The sequence below is a fragment of the Myxocyprinus asiaticus genome, chromosome 25 (assembly GCF_019703515.2).
Source record: "Myxocyprinus asiaticus isolate MX2 ecotype Aquarium Trade chromosome 25, UBuf_Myxa_2, whole genome shotgun sequence".
In the NCBI taxonomy this organism is placed as follows: domain Eukaryota; kingdom Metazoa; phylum Chordata; class Actinopteri; order Cypriniformes; family Catostomidae; genus Myxocyprinus; species Myxocyprinus asiaticus.
Window position 1 is genome coordinate 13,178,508 of NC_059368.1, and position 18,288 is coordinate 13,196,795.

Here is an 18,288-nt window from a genome sequence, read left to right on the forward strand (position 1 = left end):
CACTGTGTTGTGGTGTGCTGCTATAGCAGCAACATACACCTTCAAGGTGGAAGGGGACAGCCGCCCTTCCAACCTCTCCTGCAGGAAGGAAAGCATCGATCTGACTGCGCATCTCTGTGGGTCTTCCCGTCAGGTAGAAAACCACTTAGCGAACAGACGCGACTTAAAGGCATACAGGCGCCTCGTAGAGGGGGCCCTAGCCTGAGTGATCGTGTCTACCACACGAACGCTGCCTCCGTGTGGGTCGCGCCCAGACACAAAAGACAGCGTCCCGTCCAGGGGCCAGACATGGAGATTCCAGATGTCTGGTCGTGGGCGCCAGATGGTGCCCCGTCCCTGAGAAAGAAGGTCCTTCCTCAGGGGAATTTGCTGGGGGGGGGTCTGTCGCGAGGAGCGTGAGGTCTGAGAACCACATCTGGGTGGGCCAGTAGGGTCCTACCAGGATGACCTGCTCCTCGTCCTCCCTGACCTTGCACAGAGTCTGTGGAAGTAGGCTCACTGGGGGAAACGCATATTTGCGCAGGCCAGGGGGCCAGCTGTGTGCCAGCACGTCTATGCCGAGAGGTGCCTCGGTCAGGGCGTACCAGAGCAGGCAATGGGAGGATTCTTGGGAGGTTGAACAGGTCTACCTATGCCTGTCCGAATCGACTCCAGATCAGCTGGACCACCTGAGGGTGGAGTCTCCACTCTCCCCTGAGGGTAACCTGCCATGACAGCATGTCCACTGCAGTGTTGAGGTCGCCCGGGGTGTGAGTGGCTCACAGCGACTTGAGGTGCTGCTGACTCCAGAGGAGGAGATGGCGGGCGAGTTGTGACATACAACGAGAGCGCAGACCACCTTGGTGGTTGACATATGCTACCGTTGCCGTGTTGTCTGTCCGAACTAACATGTGCTTGCCCTGGATCAATGGCCGGAACCTCCGCAGGGTGAGCAGAATTGCCAGCAACTCGAGGCAGTTGATGTGCCAACACAGCCGCAGGCCTGTCCATAAGCCGGCAGCTGCGTGCCCGTTGCAAACAGTGCCCCAGCCCCTGCTCTAGGGGAACGCCTGCCCGTAGAAATTTGAGGTCGATCCAAGTGCTGAAGAGACGGTGACAGTCCAGCGTGATGACCACGCGATGTGTCCCGCGGCGCCATGCCCATCTCGGGACTTGAGTCTGAAGCAAGTGCTGAAGCGGTCTCATATGCATCAACCCGAGCGGGGTGGCCACCCCTGAGGATACCATATGCCCCAGGAGCCTCTGAAAGATTTTCTGTTTGAACGCCTTCAAACAGGTCAGCACTGACTGTACGTGCTCGTTCGTGAGGCACGCTGTCAATGAGACTAAATCCAACTCCAAACCGAGAAAAGAGATGCTCTGAACTGGGAGGAGCTTGCTCTTTTCCCAGCTGACCCAAAGCCCTAATCGGCTGAGGTGCAAGAGCACCAAGTCCCTGTGTGCACACAACATGTCCCGAGAGTGAGCTAGGATTAGGCAATCATCGAGATAGTTGAGAATGCGAATGCCCACCTCCATTAACTGGGCAAGAGCTGCCTCTGTGACCATCATGAAGACGCGAGGACAGGCCGAAAAGGGAGGACCTTGTACTGATATGCCTGACCCTCGAATGCAAACCGGAGGAAGGGTCTGTGTCAAGGTAGAATTGAGATGTGAAAGTACGCATCCTTCAGGTCTACCGCCACGAACCAATCTTGATGCCGGACACTCACCAGAATGCGTTTTTGCGTCAGCATCTTGAACGGGAGTCTATGTAAAGACCGGATCAGTACTCGCAGGTCCAAGATTGACCGCAACCCACCACCTTTTTTCGGTACGATGAAGTAGGGGCTGTAAAACCCCTTCTTCATCTCCGCCGGAGGGACAGGTTCTATCGCACCCTTCCGTAGGAGGATGGCAATCTCCGTGCGCAAGGTAGCAGCATTTTTGTCCTTCACCAAGATGAAGTGGATACCGCTGAACCTGGGCGGAGGCCTGGCGAATTGAATCGCGTAGCCGAGTCGGACGGTCCGGACCAGCCATCGCGACGGATTGGAAAGCGCAAGCCACGCATCCAAGTTCCACACGAGGGGGACCAAAGGGACAACCTCGTCGGACGTACCGGCAGGTGGGGTCTCGCGGCGGGGCAGAGCTCGAGTAGCCACACCATGTCGTGGCCATGCTGAATCTAGGGACATCGAAGCACTTACTTGGCTCCTTGTGACCACCCCCGGAACAGCCTGGGAAGGGGGAGGAAGAGGTCTGTCCTCGCAACCCGTGGAGACTGTCACATCGGGGGCGGATGTGTGCCACAGCTGGGCGCGCAGGGGCGGGGAGACCGCCGCTGGAGCGCCAATCCTGCAAGGGTAAGAAGGTGGACGGTGGTTGCGATGACGACCATGCACACTGGGTATGTGACCCAGGGAAGGAGGAAACTGGAGGCAACAAGATTCTCCACCCGGCCCTCCACCGGGGGATGAAGTGGTCTTACTACCAGCTCCAATGCAGTGGGTTTCGTTGACCCTGGGTCACCCGTCTCAGGGGCGCTTTGAAGACCTTCGTGGTGGCCGGCCGTGAGATGGGTGGCGTCTGCTTCCTGCAGTGGGCTACATACCGGGGCCAGGCCGAAGGGGTGGGCTGCGGCGGAGCCGGTGCAGTCACCGCAGGAGACGAGCAGACGGGGTGTGGGATCTTGAGCCGCGCCGTTGCACAATATGCTGGATAGCCTCCATCTGCTGCTTCACCGTCGAGAACTGCTGGGCAAAGTCCTCGATGGTGTCGCCGAATAGGCCAGCCTCAGAGATAGGGGCAGCAAGGAACCGTGTCTTGTCGGCCTCACCCATTTCGACCAGGTTGAGCCAAAGGTGGTGCTTTGTCCACCCGAGAGACCGCGCTGTGACCTTCGTCGCCCGGAGAGCGAGGTCGGTCGCCGAGCGCAGTTCCTGCATTAGATCTGGGGCGGAACTACCCTTGTGCAGTTCTTTTAGCGCCTTGGCTTGGTGGACCTGCAGGAGAGCCATGACATGCAGGGCAGATGCGGCTTGTCCAGCAGCACGGGAGGCTTTGGCCGTCAGGGACGACGTGAACCTACAGGGCTTGGACGGGAGCTTTGGGCGTCCGCGCCAAGTGCTGGTGCTCTCCGCGAGTGCCTTATCCACCGGGGGAATCGCCGTATAGCCCCTGGCTGCCCCGCAATCGAGGGTAGTGAGGGGACCTGAGAAATCGGGACCGGGCAGTAAAAGGTGCCTCCCATGATTTTGTCAGCTCCTCGTGCACTTCTGGGAAGAAAGGCACTGGAGCTGGGCATGGCTGCTTTGAGCGGCGCCGCGAGCCCAGGAACCAATCATCGAGCCATGAGGGTTCAGGGGAGAGTGTAGGGTTCCACTCTAGTCCGACACTCGCGGCCGCCCGGGAAAACATGTCCGTCATTTCCGCATCAGCCTGTGATTGGGCAATCATTCCCGAAGGGGGGAGCCCAGCTGAAGCTTCTGCATCTGACCGGACAAGCCCACTCTCCGATGCTGCGCTCGAGAGCTCATCAGTTTTGCGGGCTCCGAACAAGAGGTCGAACTCGACGTGAGACGAGCCGGCGGACTCATCTGGAAGCCCGATCAGGGAAGACTAGCATGCTGGGGAATGGGAGATCCACGGGGGGATACCCGGCGGAGGCGGTCCCATTGGGGTCCCCAAATTGCCCCCAGTGCTAGCCGCGCTGGCCTCAAACCCGTAGGTAGAAGGACCGAGGCGGGGAGCCGTGACCGCAACGTTGCCATGGTCATGTTCTCGCAGTGAGAACATGAACCATCCACGAACACTGCCTCCGTGTGGGTCGCGCCCAGACACAAAAGACAGCGATCGTGACCGTCTGAAGTTGAGAGGTAACGACCGCAACCAGGAATAACACACAAATGGAAAGGCATCTTTAAAAAGATGCGTCTTTAAAAAGATGTTCCATGTGTGCTGCTCTTTTAGAGAAATATACTCTTTCAGGAATATATACTCTCTTTTTCTGCCAAAGCACCCAGGGGCGTTCTCTGCAGTGCATCAATGCAGAGGAGGGAGAAGCCACTGAAATGCGCTGTCAGATCCAGCAGAGGTGAATGAACATTCAGCTCAGTAGACATCGACCGTTCGGCTCTGAAGAGAAAATCTGAATGAGTGGTTGCACGCCAGCTCCTTTTATACCCGTATGTCCGGGGGAGTGGCATGCAAATACCACTCGCCAATTTTTATTGGCCTTTTATCAAAGACCAGATGTATCTCGGGCTCCCAAGTGTGACCCCTAGTGTCACTACATCGACACAACGTCGAGTAAGTGACAGATAGGGAACTATAATTCTTGTGCACAAATGGAGATATTTACTGTATAACCTGGTATTAAGAATCATGTTACTATACATTTTTGCTAAATGATTTTAACATGGCTCTTTATGTGGTACCTATCGCAGCAGTTTCCTGGTGAAATTAATTCTAGAAGCGCTACAACAACAATGACATTTATTTACCTTCACACAAATCATGAGTAGAACAGATTATCAGTTCATTCACTACATTTACAAGCTTGTTCATGAACAATCAAATTGCGCAGTTGTTCACCTGATAGAGCATTGCACATGCAATGAAAAAAAAACAGAATACAAGACCTGAAGAGAATGCAAGTCGACGTGTGAGTCGAAAGTATCATAAAAGCACCAGAAAATTACATGGTTTTTAATGACTCTATTGGTTAAGTATAATAAAGCATTAACTTTGACCTCATCTGTTTGGGAGGAAATTGAACTAGCTCTTAGCACCACTCAGTAGACATTTCACCTTGGAACTGCTGCAAAACATGTAAGACATTGTCACAGTCATGTAATTTTCATGAAATCAGGCTGGATATTTAACTGATAAATTAATCCATTGCTGTTGGTTGAATTTAATGCAATGGCAGTAGACAATGTCTCACTTTTAATGCTTAATAAGGCATCCAAGTTTCATAAGTAGTTCATGCATCATATTCCAAGTCTTCTGAAGACATACGATCAGTTTGTATACTATGTAAACAGAGCTGAATCCAATATAGGGGATGTCGAACATCAAACCTCACTGGTTCTTGTACATCTCATGACCGTAAGATTCCTGTTTGTAAAGCCTGGTTTATAGCCTTCGCAAGGCTTTGTTTTGCAAGTTCGTGCACATGCCAATTTGTGTAACTTTAAACTTTAGGGGTGTAAAAAGAAATTATACTTAAGTGAAAGTTAGGATACTGAGTGAAAATATTCAAGTCATTACGGTCTCCTTATATTTCTCCCCCAGTGGCATTCGCAACCTGGACATAGAATCATGTTACAATAACTACATTTTATGTGGCCTATTGTACATAACATGGCAATTTCCTGGTGGAATGAACACTTCAAAACAACAATGACTTTTATCCCTTTTCACTCAAATCACGTGTAAAACAGCAGATTATCAGTTCATAAACACTTAATTTTCGCTCTGTTCCTCACACAATGCTATCTTATGACATATAAACACTTTTACTATAGCACATGACTCCTTTTAATGTTTGCAATACATAATAAACTACATTTACAAGCTTGTTTAAGTGTGATCAAATTGCGTGGTTGCTCAGCTGATAGATTGTTGCATATGCAGTACAAAGCATCAGGGTACGAGTCCTGAAGAGCACGCGAGAAGGCGGCTTCAGTCCAATAAGACGAAAGAAAACAGTCTGCAAAAATTTAATATGTACTTTTCAAGTTTAAATAAAATTGCAAGGAGTAAAAAGTAAAAAAAAATTATTTGGAAATGTAATTAAGTAAAAATACAAATATTCTGTTTAAATTGCACTCGAGTAAAGTACAAATCCCTAAAAATAATACTTAAGTATAATACTTAAGTATTTTTACTCAATTACAAAACACCCCTGGTAACTTTTCTCGTAATGGGTTTGCAGTGCTTCAGTTCCATTGGATGAATTCGAGGAAAGGGGCGGGACAGAGGTTCCTTTGCTTTTGAGACAGAGTAAAACTAATGCAATTAATGTTAAAAGGACAATATTTTCACAGTGAAATCACCTGTTGCAGCTCCTCAGTTCTTGTTTAGAAAGACAAGTAAGACTATATATCATTTACTTTTTGAAAACTGAATAAAAAGGTCTAAACAATACACTGAAGTTTGGTTTCATTAAAGGGACAGTTCACCCAAAAATGATTTTTTTTTTTAAAGGCACCACATGTGACTTTAAGATATAAAAGTGAAAGTGGAGATATTGTTATATTATAGAGATATATATTTTTCTGAAGATATGGATTTAACCACTGGAGTTTTATGGATTACTTCTATGTTTCCTTTATGTGATCTTTGGAGCTACAGAGGTCTGATCACCATTCACTTGCATTGTGTACGAGATAGCTGAGATATTCTTCAGAGCTGAGATATTCTTCTAAAAATCTTTGTGTTCTGCTGAGGAAAGAAAGTCATACACATCTGGGATGGCATGAGTAAATGATGAGAGAATTTTCATTTTTGGGTGAACTATCCCTTTAAAAATGAATAGCTCTTGTTTATTTTATACTGTGTAAAATGTAATTAGAGTGATACAATTACTTTAAATGTAAAAGTCATCATCTTGACTAGACTCTAAAATATAAACTATTAATTCAGAGTCTGAAATCGATCATGTTAACTCTTGGCTTTTTTTCTTTCAATTCACAATTAGCACTGCAGTGTCTCTGTTCAGATGAGCTTGTCTAAACACGCTATCAGAGTGATTTAGGATCACTCTTTTCTTTTCTTTCTCATTCCTTATAGCTGGAATGTGTGATTAGTGTTCCACTTGCAGCATCAAACAGTTTGCAATAATAATGACAGTTGTCAAACAGGTTTGTCCGAACTCTCCTCTGTCTTCTATTGATCAGAGAAACAGGCACTCCTGTCTCAAATTCATGCTTGTGGCTGAGCTACTGTTGGTTTATTGGGCTTCTCAAACCAAGGGGTTTGCATGGTCCAATTATCCCCTGGCAGTAGATATACTGTATCATAACACACAATTCTGCAGGCAAAAATCTTTCACCATTAACGACCATTCAAAAAATGCTGTGCATTATTTACATACATATTTGTGGCCTTTTGCCACTTTTTATTGATGAGATTAGAGAGTAGAAAGAGGACTGATTATGATGCAGAAAAGAGGGGAAATTTTATTATTTTGCCTACCTGAGCACCGAAATATAGCTTTTTTTTTAAAAGTTGCTCTAGATTCAAAGCTGTAAATAGGTGTGATTGAGTGGTTAAAGATAGCAAAGTAAACATGTTATAAAGTCATTCAGTAAACTACCCAGTCACAGAAATTTTGATGGGTTACCATAGCTACTATAAAGCAAAGGCTGATCCCTAACCATCATACCTTTTAAGGTTGATTATATTTTTCATTGTTTAAAGTTCCTTCTCATTATATCTGTAATGTTTTCCTGCAGTGTTCAAACATTAATGCCTTGTGCAATCTATGCCCAGGTTCACAGTAGTGCTATGTGTTTCAGCTGTAAACAATGTACCAGAATGTAATTACTTAGTCAGTTAGAAAGCAATGGAAAAATTATTGAACCTCCTAGAAGTTTGTTTTTACAGTAGCATATAGTATGTTGCTAGAGTTCTAAGCTTAACCAAAAGATCCAGCTCCAAGGTGAATCTAAACATTATAAACTTTGATTTAAAAGCAAAAGATTATCTGAAAATCTTAAAAAGACAAAGTACTAGACTGTACTAGACTTGATTTCTTTTATGTAGTAAAGAATTACTTATCCCATGATGTAACGAAATAAAAAATGACAAAACTGTTGACTGCATAACAATGATCACAAGTAGAAAAAGTTTTAAGTTTATTGAAAAATCTATAGATATATACAGGTAAATATTCAGTAGATTAGAGTGTTGGGAGACTGGGAGACTCGATTAATTCTGCTTTCATGTCGTGTTGGAATTGCTGTATTTACAAGATGACAACTCTGAGAATCTATTTGGAGCCGTTCATGTCCTCGGACTGAAGAATTATTAGTTGAAACAAATATTTATTCGTTTCTATGGCAACACTAATAAAGCCAAAACGAATCCATGTGTTGCTTTGCTGTTGATGACAGCAAAATATTTAATCACATCAGTTCACCTATATATGTTTTTGCACAATGTTTAAGAAAAATGTTTAAGAACAAAGAAAGTGCTCCAGGTAACAGTGGCTACAATAAAATCTATCAATATCAAACAGAAATGCATGTAAGCTGCCTTTAACTGTTGAGGCTGCTTCAATTTAGCTTATTTTTACATGACGACACAACTGACAAGTCAGAGCTTTCATAGAATTCCAAATTTACACATTGTAATCACGAGTTTTTACAAGTCAAGTTGGAATCTCGTGATTACTCTAATTTCGACATGATGTGAATGCACCAGAAGTCTTTTGCAATGCTTCAAACTGTAGGTGTGGGTGGTTGCTGCTCAGCTTTTTTGATGTGATTTTCATTTCCATGGTAACAGCGATTTCTCTGATTGGTGGATCTCTCTTAAGAATTATGAGTAGTGTAGTTCTTCACCAGGAACTGCTATTAAACACGTTTTAAAAAAAAAAAAAAAGTTTAAATCACACTGACTTATGGTGTCTATAGAAGCATTTACATCACTTAACCCCAGAGCTCACGGTATGTCTGTCTTTAAAGGTTAATGTTAAAAATCAATATTTCCCTGAAACAATTAAGAGATTTATACTTTCTGAACATGACTGCTGCTCTCTATACAGTCCAACCATGAACAGCATATTGCAGAGGGACGATAAGTGACTGATTTAACAAGATGGCCGTGGGGGCCTGGGTAGCTCAGTGAGTATTGATGCTGACTACCACCCCTGGAGTCACAAGTTCAAATCCAGTGTATGCTGAGTGAATCCAAATTGTCCCGGTTGCTAGGGAGGGTACAGTCACATGGGGTAACCTCCTCATGGTCATGATTAGTGGTTCACACTCTCAATGGGGCACATGGTAAGTTCTGAGTGGATTGTGGAGATAAGCATGAGCCTCCACATGCTATGAGTCTCCGCGGTGTCATGCATGGCAAGCCACGTGACAAGATGCGTGGGCTGACTATTTCAGAAGTGGAGGCAACTGAGACTTGTCCTCCGCCACCTGAATTGAGGTGAGTAACCGTGCCACCATGAGGAACTAGTAAGCAGAGGGAATTGGGCATGCCAAATTGGGGAGAAAAGTGGATTAAAAAAAAAAAAAAAAAAAAAAAAAACAAGATGGCTGTGCTGGACAAAGGGTGTCTGTGGGTTTACGGTTTGACCAAGGTTGACCTGGCTCAAGGATCAATCTTAATGCCCCTTGATGTTCCTGGATTCCCTAAGCCCACAGGTACAGGAGCTACACAGGCAAGTAAAATTAAATGAGACAGGATAGAGGAATGGGGAGAGGGAGAGAGCTACTGTCAGGAGAGTAAAAAAGGGGAGCTGCGAGGGAGAAGCTAAAGATAGTGAAAGGGGGATGGGAGGGAGCGCGACTGAAGAAAAGATAGCAGGATGCTGCAAGAGATGGGATGGGAAGCAATGAAAGGAGAAGAGGTAGCAGAAGTGAGTAAATGGAGTAGGGCATGGTAGAAAGACATTGAGAGGGAACAGAATGAACAACAGAATTAACAAACAACCAATAAAAGATATTGAGAGGGAACAGAATGAACAACAGAGTTAACAAACAACCAAAACAAAGAGCAGAGAGATGGGGAAGCCCTGCAGATCTGCTGGGGAAATTGCAGTGGTGAGGATTTATTGCCTCAAGATTAACTGGGTTCAACCCGCACTTGGAGAAAATCCATTCAAGTCAGCAGTGTGAGAGGCTATAGAGCCCCGACGCTCAGTCTACAACAGCCCCCATTCACTGTGCATCGTGCAGAGTGAGGTAGGGATTTTTCAGACAAATGCCTGTGCTCTGAAAACAATACCAAAGCTAATTCATACTAATTTGTAGAAAGGCTAAAACAATAGTGCCTTTGTAACACAGTGTGATAGCACAACTAGTTAAACCTTTTATATGATGGCTCATATATGGTGTTCCTGTAGATCAACTGGTAGAGCATGGTGCCAGCAACGCAAAGGTTGTGGGTTCAGACAGGGGGTCAGGAATTAGTTGGTTAGCAGGTTCCCATAAGCCCCAGCTGACAGATGCTGGATCTGTCCTCCCATGATGGCAAACTGCATGTTTCCCCATTGACAGCCATTCAAAAGTAGCTGTGTTTTCTGACTAAATACAATTTATTACAATAAAGATTTGAGTCGCAATTATTACATTATAGTACATCCTTTTCTAATGTCATTGTTTTTGAAGGGCTCTAAAAAGTGTGAAATGGACTTATGTTCCTAGAACTGCAGATTTAACATGTTAATTTAGTTAAATTAATTACATAAAAAACCTTACCTTACCTTAATGTTTTTATAAGTCTAAGTCAGCAGGGGGCAGTAAGCACAACTTCAAACAAACCAGGCTTGACACAAATCACAACATTTGCACTAATTGCTAAATGGATTGATGTGGACTGTTGGCCAATGATAGGCTTATGTTCAAAGATATTGAGAGAGAAAAAAAAAACAATATATTGACTTTAAAAGCCACTTTATGTATTGCCTAATCAATGCTTTAATTGGTTTTGACAATAATGCAATGAATTTTAATCATCTAAATAATTATATTTATTATGTTTTATATCTAATATTGTTTAAATAGAATTATTTAATCATTATTTATTTATTTATTTTATGTGGGGGAGGGCCTTCCTCTGCAAATATTGATATGCAATTAAGTAATTTACATTTCATGTAATTCGTTTCATATTTGTAATCGATTGACAACAGATTGAATGCACTGTAACTTGCTTTGATAAAAGCATGTGTCAAATGCATAAATATAAACAGTAAAAAAAATTATTATTTAGATCATGTTCTAACTCATTCATTCACATAATAGTCAGTAAAAAATATTAAAGGTGCACTCAGTAGTTTGTTCCCCATTAAAAAAGTTTTACTCCTAAAGAAATTAATTGTAATTTTGAAACATATGTATAAAATCATGACCACTCACATGAGATGAAAACTTTAGTCATATCACTAACCTTAGAAAAGCTGTTTAATTCTACATGGGGCAGGGGCGCCCTCATAGGGGCTGCCATTTTAGAATCACATGGCCAGCTGAATACTACTCGCTTAATCTCAGTAACCATCTTTTTATCGGACACTTTTTTTTTTTGGATTAAATTAATCATGGCTGATTGTGAATAGTGAATTTCTACAATAGTATCTGCAACTGAAAACTATTGATTTTAAATGATGCTGCATCCACAGCACTAGGTGTCCAAGTCCAAGATGACATGAGCAAAAGTGTACCTTTAAATAGCAGTTCACACAAAAATCTAAATTCTGAAGATTCTTCATTTACTCACCCTCATGCTGTTCCAAACACATATGGTTTTCTTTCTTCCGTGGAACACGAGACATTTTGAAGAATGTTGAAGCTCCTTTTTTCCATACAATGAAAGTGAATGATGACTGAGGCATTTAGATCCTAACATGCTGCCTACATCAGTCAAACTGGTTTGGAAAATATCCCTTTAAAATGTTTTTGACTGACTATTATGTTAAAAGTTAAGAATGCAATTGGAATCTTAATTTTTATGTGAAATAATCCTTTTATATCCAATCCTTTAAAAATATGATAACAAATCTGAATTTGTTTGTGTAATTGTAGTAATAATCATATCATTCTTAGCACATATTACAGAAGTCAACACAAACCAGCCCTTATCCAAATATGCATTGGGCTTTCAGTGCAACAAAATGATTTTCAAAGTGTGCTCAGTCTCACTGTGAGACAGACAGGTGACTTTGATCATTCCAGACAGGGATTCCTAGCACATAGCTGTGAGCTTCTTTCATGGTATTCCCCTCACCCTCTACACACATACAGTACACACACACACACACACACACACACGTGCGCGCACGCGCACGCCAAGTCTTCTTCCACCCTATTGCAGTTTGTCTCCCTGACACACACTAGCATTCAGAAACCCACACTGCAGTACAAGAACATCTGGTGCTGCATACCAATACCAGAGCTCTGGGATAGGGTTGTGAGGCCCGGCCCTTCCCACTGCAGTTACGGTGCAGGCCCTGACCAGAGCGGCGCAGATCACACTGCAGGGACTAACACACCCAGCAGAGACAGCAGTTAAAGATAAACCTATTTGGACTGATTGTGCCGCTCTGATGTGGTTCCCAAAAAATAATTTATCATGCTCTGTTATGCTATAATGGGCACAATACAGCTATTGTAATAAAAAAATGAATCAATTCAACATGACAAATTCCGCATGCGTTTGAAAAATGATGCGTCATTCCCCTCAGGAAGAAGACATGATAGGACCAGACCCGCTACAATAGAAAAAAGGAATCTGATTTGCGTCTGTGAGGTTATTAACAAATGCAGTTAGAAACTGACCTTGAATCAGATCGCTGGCTAGGTAGTGTTGTGAACTGGTTGTGATAAAATGCTCCCACGCATTTTTGCGTGGGCCTACAGTTATAATCTGTGCGTTTTGCACATTTTCCTGTCTTTAACTGACAGAAGTGAATTTAAATGTAAATGTCTCGATTACTCATTCTTGATTAATATGTAAATGGATAGTTGATGCAGAACATGTGCATGAGCTTTTTTTTCATAAAAATTAAGATTTCAGTACATGCATGTGTAAGGAAAAGTGTATATCTTAGTGTGGCACTGTGACTGGTTGGTATTTCTATTCTGTTTTTCACCATTTCAAATGGCCCTGCAGTAGGCTGACAATTTTTAGTTATTTTTTATTTTTTTATTAGCTCATTAAAACTCCATGTACAATAACTATAAAATAAGCTAAAATGCTGTTTAAGCCTTCAAATGCTGTTTAACCTTCATCCCACCCACTTTACCTCATCAATTTTTTAGTTACTCATAACTCATTTTTATAGTTAAGCACTCACCTCCTTAACATTTCTCGTATGATCAATACCAAAACTGCAAAAAATATATTTTTACTAATTATACTAATTGCTATTAAGTGTATAGGGCCTTGATTGACCCGAGATATTTAATAGAGTCGCTGTTTATTTGCATGTCCATAAATTATATTTTTATGAATATTTCATATCTTTACAAGTTTACTAAAAGAGGATATACAGTATATTTCAGTGTTTGTTACAAGACAAAAGACTACAATCAAAGGTAAGCCACATGCCATTTGGGTGTGCTACTGTGTCTATTTAGACTCAGACTCAACTGCAGATCGATTTTGGTTTCTGCTCGAGGTCTGAGGCTATTGGCCCTGGTTGACCAGTTGTCATTTTGGGGATCCATTTATAGTATATATATATACTGTATATACACTACCAGGCAAAAGTTTAGGGTCACTTACTTTGTCTTTATTTAAATTTTTTTTCTTTTTTTCTTTCACATTTTTGAATAATAGTAAAGTCATCTAAACTATGGAACTGGGAATTATGTTGTGATAATCCAAATAAATCAAAACTATGTTATATTTTAGCATCTTCAAAGTAGTCACCCTTTGCCTAAAATTTGCAGAAATTTACTCTTGGCATTTTCTCAACCAACTTCTTGAGGTATCACCCTGGGATGCTTTTTAAACAGTATTGAAGGTGTTCCCATCTATGCACTTATTGGCTGCTTTTCTTTATTATTCGGTAAAAGTCATCCATTTCAAAAAACTTTTTTTTTTTTTTTTTTTTTTAAATACAATTTTAGTTTTGTAATGAAATCAGTTAAAATGTTGGCACAATTATATTTTTGTCTACAAAACTCATTTGAAACATTTAAGAATACGCCTTCAGATCAAAATGTTTTTAAGATCATGAGAAATATTTCAGTCAAGTGACCCCCAACTTATGAACAGCAGTGTAAATATATATGTATGTATGTTTGTAAGAATGTTTAGCGAGACACCCATTCATATAAGGGTTAAAATAGTTTTAGATGGAGTTTAGCATGTCATACAGCAGGACATGTCAACTTTCCAGAAATATTTCATGTCAGCTACCCATATCTATTTGTCATGTGCTGGATGCATATGGAATAAGAGTGCTCTCTTGCAATGATTACCTACACACAGGGTTGGGGAGTAACGGAATAAATGTAACGGGATTATGTATATAAAATACAAAATATAAGTAACTATATTCCACTACAGATACAATTTAAATCATTGGTAATTAGAATACAGTTACATTCAAAAAAGTATTTTGATTACTGAAGAGATTACTTTGCATTTTATTGTCATTTGTTTCATTTAATATTTAGTCCTTTCAGATGGAAAACATTTATACATATAAATGATGCGATCCAAAGTGCATACGAACAGCAGTGAAACACTTTCTTATGAAGTGTTACATTCATACGAGCAAACAGAGAAGTCTGAAGTAAGTTTGGAACAGAAGAAATAGAAATAAACCTTGTGTAAATTGTCAGCTTTACGCTAAGCTAAAATGCTATTTCTAGCCATTTTACATGCACGTTACCAGGCACAATCATATTTTTTTTATCAAGAAAATTCATGTTAGATCATAATTTATTTTTTTCTAGTAAGACCTTTAATATTTGGGCAAAAATCTTATTCTTGATAATAATTTTTGTATTGTTTTCCTGTAAAAATATCAAAAAATCCTTAAAACAAGATCAGTTTGATTTATCTTGTTTAGAAATAACACTGCATAAGATATTTAGGTTTTTCAGAGAATGTATTTTTAACATGTGTATTTTGTCTTACTGTACTGACAGAGTTTTTATAGTCAAAACAAGTGAAAAAATCTACCAGCGCTGAAGAAGTAACCCAAAGTATTTAGAATACGTTACTGACCTTGAGTAATCTAATGGAATACGTTACAAATTACATTTTACAGCATGTATTCTGTAATCTGTAGTGGAATACATTTAAAAAGTAACCCTCCCAACCCTGACTAAACAGAAACTGATTAATTTCAAATGTCAAAAGTTTATGTGATTTATAAAATGTGCATCATCCTTAAAGCTTGATGCATTTGCCATACAGGTACTGTATTATTGGCTTTTCAGGCCAGTAAGTAGCATAGAAACACACAAAGCATGCGCACAACCTGTACAATAAGCATGTCTTCTTAATTTCTAGAACGCAAACATCATCTGGAGTGTATCAATAAATGAAACCTGATATTGTCATACAATTTCTACACACCTACAACTAAATGCCATTTACATGCAATTATAACAAGACATTGTGCTCTATGCAATTCAGACAGACGCACCGTTGTCCTTTCCCTTGAATCGTATTTTCACACAAACACAATCCACCATCTAATTGAGTGATTACATGGCTGTTACTTCTCTCGAAAACAAAGACAAATCAGCAAGGTCTTACTTTGCCAACCACGCAGGGAGCAAGAATAGCAATTATCAGGCATTATGTGACGGTTGGCAGCTGCGGTAAAAAAGGCACAGGAATGTGCGGCAACAGAAAAGAGACAAGCTGTTTGTTTTAATCAAAAGCAAAGGAGGCCCCAAGGTCTCCACATGCATCTTGCCAGTTATGCAACATAATTCAAGATGGAATTGGGTATGTATCATTCATCAAGCAACTGCTTACGTAATACGCCACACTTCACATAGGGTGCACAATGAATGTTTTCATGTATATTTAAAAAAAAGTAATTTATTATTCAGGAGGAGAGAGTTTGCGAGCGAGTTCTCCCAAGTTTGACTGAACCTGTGAACCGAACTGTGCCAAGGTCTTTGAGATGGTTCCAGGGTTTTCACAACACAAAGAGCTTTAACTTTTGCTTTGAGCATTTCTATAAATTCTTCAAAAGCAAACAAACCACTACTGGGGAAATAAAATAGAACGAGCCACTGAATTCAACCCTGACTAAGATTGATTTTGCTGTTGAAATACAGGATACTGCTTGCAGTTCTTAAATGAATGTTCTGGCTTCAATGCAAGTTAAGCTCAATTGACTGCATTTGTGGCTTAATGTGGATAACCACAAAAATGTATTTTGTCTTGCCCATCATTAATATATATATATATATATATATATATATATATATATATATATATATATATATATATATATATATATATAAAGCAAAAATCAGGGTTACAGTGAGGCATGTAGAATGGAAGTGGTGATTGTCACATTTGCTACAGTGCATATGATTTTAAAACTTTCCTAACATTTTAATGAGTGACTATTTTCTTGTTATAGTACACATGACAAATCTTGTCATATAGTTGAACTCATTTTAGCTGTAACTAATTACATAAATCTGAGGGGAGAGATTCAAATGAAAGAATGAAAAAAGTAGACAATAGAAGCTACAGTACTTTGCATGAACTGGATTATTGGAGTATATTTTGCTCTTGTGGGCATAAACTGTTAAGTGAGATTATGCTCAAAATCCAAAGCTCTCATCAATGTGCTCTCCCATCCATGGAGAAAACATTTGATCAGCTATTCAAGTTGTTCACATAATCCATATTCCCAGTTGTATAGTATGTGCTCTGAATTTTTAAACATTGTATTCAGAACTCTCAAATATCCTTTATTTTACAAATTCTGCACTGTCACGCCCAACTGCTTTCGCATCAGTTAACTCCCTACAGACAAAATACTGCATTTGATTTCCTCTGGAATACACACAGGGAGAAACACTGTGCCTTGTTCAAAGTGAATAGCGTTTACTGTGGATTTCAACTTTTTTATATACAGTAAGGCATTATGTGATAAATATAACACAGAAAAGGATCGTGAATCACTTGTGTGTTTGATAAGCCTGATCCAGTGTTTAAAATAAAAAAGCCAGATGAGAAATGTCCCTAAAATGAACTGACTGAATTACTAATGCAAGACAGACAGAAACACTTTGCAGATGTATGCATCAAATCTCTAATGAAAGGCATATAATATGACTTTGCAGTAATTATAGAGAATTCCTTTCAATGAAACCTGGAATAAATATTCATCTTATCACAGGCAAATCAGTCTATTTCTGAAAGAAATTCTGAAAGAGAATTTGACAGCATTCAAAAATAGCCAAAAAGGACTAAGAATATTTTAATATTGAATGTTTTAATGTCTTGACATTAACAATCTGACATTTAATGTTCTTTTAGTTCATAATAATTTGCTTCAAGTGCACTGAAAGCATGCTGGAACACTGAGGACACGTGCTTGTTAAAAGAGATTATGGAATTATAGAAGTACAAAATATCACAGACAATATGAATACAAAGCATATTAGATTGAACATGTAAAGATCAGTCAAAAATAGATCTTTTTTATAATAATTGCGGCTTTGATCTAAACCCAGCCTTCTTTAAAAATGTATCATTTGACAGATAAAAGCAGAACTTAAATGTCTTCGCTGGTGCAATGTTGCTTGCAAGCTGAGTCTCAAGGGTTTAGATCCTGTTCGTGACGCCAAGTTTCTGCTCAGAGGCAGCATGACTGTGCAGTGCCGACATCAGGTTCTGGCACCTGACAGGATTTTCTTCCTCCACACTTAGACACCTCTCCTGATTGCATAACAATATGGAGTCTGTGACCACTCCATCAAGAGTGCTGGGGCATAAACAATAACAGCATGGCGCATGAATGCCTCCCAATCTCAGCGAAAGCCACACAGTCAACTGCATGCCTGCATTTATAACACACTCTAATCCTTAGTTTGAAGAAATATTCATTGAAAAAAATTAGCTAAAAAAAATTGTCTGCACAAAAAAAAATAATAATAAATAATAATAATAATTACAGTGACAGACATATTTTTACATATCTGATGATACTGTTTTCCTTATTTAACTCTTCCAATGTGATTAGAATGTTTCAGGCTATCAGTCATGCTAATCATAATTCCAATATCCTAGTGAATTTCACACAGGGTTATGGAAATAAAGTATGCAAATAGGAGAAGCTATGTGCACATTTATCATGCCTTAATTTAAATGAGACAATGCTGTCTCAAGGCCTGCGCTATTCTCATCTCTAGAGCACAATGCCAATAATTACGTTCTGCCCTGCTGATTGATCAGGACACAAAAGGAGATTGTATTGCCATCAATTACCCTGAACTGATTTAAGCTTGCAGCTTGGGTCATATATTAGGTTGCTTGCTTTTTTTTTTTTTTGAGGATTATACGCCACTAAATACCACTGACATTTGCGGAGGCTCATTTCCCTATACTTTTATGCATATTTTAGGGATTATAATT